The sequence below is a fragment of the Amphimedon queenslandica genome, unplaced genomic scaffold, assembly GCF_000090795.2.
Source record: "Amphimedon queenslandica unplaced genomic scaffold, v1.1 AMPQUscaffold_13521, whole genome shotgun sequence".
In the NCBI taxonomy this organism is placed as follows: domain Eukaryota; kingdom Metazoa; phylum Porifera; class Demospongiae; order Haplosclerida; family Niphatidae; genus Amphimedon; species Amphimedon queenslandica.
The window spans coordinates 1242177-1245585 of NW_003546243.1; positions in this window are offsets into that span (position 1 = coordinate 1242177).

Genomic DNA, 3409 nt, shown 5'->3' on the forward strand with positions numbered 1-3409 from the left:
ATTCAATTATCTACACATCTCACTCCTTCCATTTTAATGTCATGAATAATTTTAACTAGAAAAATGTAAAACATTAAGGGGTTCAACCCCCAGGCCAAGCTATTGTGTACATGTATGATGCTATTGATGTACAGCTACATGAGCAAGCAAAGCATTATAATGAACATCATATAGTAGATCTTGAATTGTTGTTTATCACATTGTGCAGCAATTAAAGCTATCCTGTATGCTTAGTTATCTTGGTTATAGTTAGAAGCAGTCACTAAAGAAATGATATTGAAGATTGTCTTTGTTAACCTAGGCTTGCTGGTAGAGAAGAAACATCACCTAGAATAGATCTCATGATGCATGCAGCTAGCTACAGTACACGAAGCTTTCTCAATTGCAATTAACTTATCAGAGTCCTTTATATCAAGGAAAAGATTGCATATCTACTTTCCCAATCTTTCTTATTGCTAGAGAAGTCTTTTGACAGCAGTTTAGTCTTATCTTGCTGACCGTTTGCTGCAAATGAGCACAGACTTGCTGACAGGCACATAACAAGAGTATATAATATTTAAAGATATAGATATAGGTACTTTAGATATTATATACTCTTGCACATAGGTAAATAAGGTAATAGCATAGATATTAGAGTAACCACACCCAAACTATTAAACTTAGTAACCACTATTAAACTTAATAATAGTTAGACAACCCTCTGGTAGCATGGCTAGCACCCTTACAGACAAAAAACAATGAATACTATATAGTACCAGCAATCAGAGCAAGGTCAAAGCACCTAAAAAACTAAACCCTACACTGGGTGCTCCTAAAACTAGAAACGGTACGGGTCATAAGAAGGTTCATTTGTAAACACAGTACAATGGCGATTTTGCTTGGGACCGGTAAAGTGTAATCTACCCCCTTCACTTCATTCATGAATGATGGTAGTCACCACTTTAATGAAAATAAACTCACAGATTTAATGCGTCTCAGGGTTTTTGTGATGTCTTCGCTAGTCTGGTTCCCCCCTACTTCGCTTAATAAGGGGTCAGGGCTGGGCGACGAGACTGTGTCTCTGCAGTCCTTTCTTAATGACCAAAAAAGGAAAAGGCAAAAGAGAATAACTCCCAGTATAGCTAGCCGAGAAAACTTCATCTTTAAATTATATATAACAATAGGTCTCTGTCTTATAAAGGGCGATAGTTAGAAATTACCTTTATAAAAGGAAATAAAATAATCGAAAAAGAATTTGGGTCCGCGACACTGCAATTCGCAATGCAATAACTACTATGACATCATAAAACGTCATTGAGGTCAGCTTTGCAATTTTGATATGCCATTATGGTGTTTATAGGGAGAACCCATTGATCTGGGTGAAAGTTTCATTTTTATCCCACATTCCTATAAAAAGTTATTCCAGTTTTTTTGGTCCAAACTCAGGCTATGTTTACACAGCAACGAAAACGATGCAAATCATATAGTTTTGATGCTTCTGTTTACGCATAAACAAAATTAATGAAAACGTGATACAATCTTGATAGGACTCTATGGAAACAAAAATGGTGTTCAAAGTGCATCGTTTTAAAAATGATGCGTTTTGCATTGCTGTTAAACCCAGCCTCAGTTAAGGAAATAGTATACCTGTAAATAGTCAACTTACGCATTAAAACGCCCACTTAAAAATATTAAATAAAATTCTAGTTCACTATGAATGATCTCTAATAACATAATAACTAAGAGCTGGAGACTAAATGACAGATGATGATAAGACTTGTCTTATTATGATAGGTAGATTAGAATTGTTCATGCAAACAAATGATCGTCCAGCAGGCAGGGAATCCTGTAATCTTGTAGCCACGTCATCAAGGGATCCAATAAAAATAGCAAAAACATTCACATGAGGATCAGAGAGGATCAACTTCCCATACTCCATCTGTCTGATGTCTCAGCCATTGTCTCTCACTACTCTTTGACTACAAAAAGTAACAGAAAGCACTAAATTTTTAGGTTAGTATTTAGACATTTGCAAACAAAGGCTTGGAGTTTTCAACTTTTCATTTACATACTTGAGTGCTTTCCAGTATAGCCTTTAACATTTCGACTTGTTTGTGTATCCGAGCCCTCAATTGTGTGAATGCATTATGGTCATACTCACTCATTGCTATCTCTTGTAATCTACAACAAAGAAAACATTCACTTTATCTCTCTACACTATAGACAGCTACATAATTTTGAATAAACTAGGGCCGGCTCATAACAATTGGGGGTGTGGTCAATTAATTAAATGACTGCAAAGTCATTATGACATCGACAGCTCACAAAACACTAAAATAACTGAAACAGTTGTGGTTATAAAAAATGAATATCTAATAATAAAACACACCTGTGTGTGGTTTTGGACTTTTGGTTGAAAACTACTCAGGGAAAGCCTTACACTTCCGTTTCACCTTTCCTTTAAACTAACTGTATCTCTCCCAGTCTCCCTCCTGCCCACGTATTACCACCCACATGAGGGGCATTATTTATATTTGACTACACGTATGATGTACATGGTGATTCAGTAACGGAGTATACTTTTCCATGTTTTGGCAAGGACACACCAAGGCCACTGTCTCTAGATATGAATAGTTGTCTATCATCAGTACTATTGCCAACCATGGAATACCATTCATCCAATGACCTAATGAAGAATAACATTTTCAATATCTAAAATGGCTTACATCATTCTTCTTTCCTCTCCAAGACCCAAGGAATCTTCCAGAAACATTAGAAGTCGGAAGGATAACTTTTAGCAAGATTAGCATTATTTGAATCCAATAACCAGTCTATTAATTGTTATTAAATAAAAAAAATTAGTTAATAATGAAAAATTAAAAAATTGCTTCAGCAGTCAGTAATATTGGAGGATGCCCAGGACCCCTGCCAGATGGTAGGTAATTAAACAGAGTGTGTCATTATTAATTTATTTTGAAAGACAAAAGCCCAATTTATTAAGATGATGAATAATTCAATTGATGCATTATTTTACTAACATTTTGATAAATAATGTTTCATAGTGTCATCGAAGTATTTACTCATGACAAATGTAGACTTTTTCTCGATATGTTTAGGAGCTTTTGATGGTACACGATAATGATGCAATAGACCATAATTTGCTGGAACATAGTAACCTTTACTATAACCTTCCTTTACAGATAGAGTATAGTGATACCAGGCTGCATTCACTGCTTCAACTTTAATAATTATTTTGTGAAACCAAAAATTTTTGTGCTCGGCTTCAGGATCAGCAGTTTGTTGAGTGAAAGTTAAATAACGTGGCCAAGACTTTTTAGGACATTTTTTACTTGCAGCATCAGTGTTTAGCTCAGGAAGTGTAACATTATTATCAAAGAACCAAGTATTATAAAAGATAAACGATGCTGGG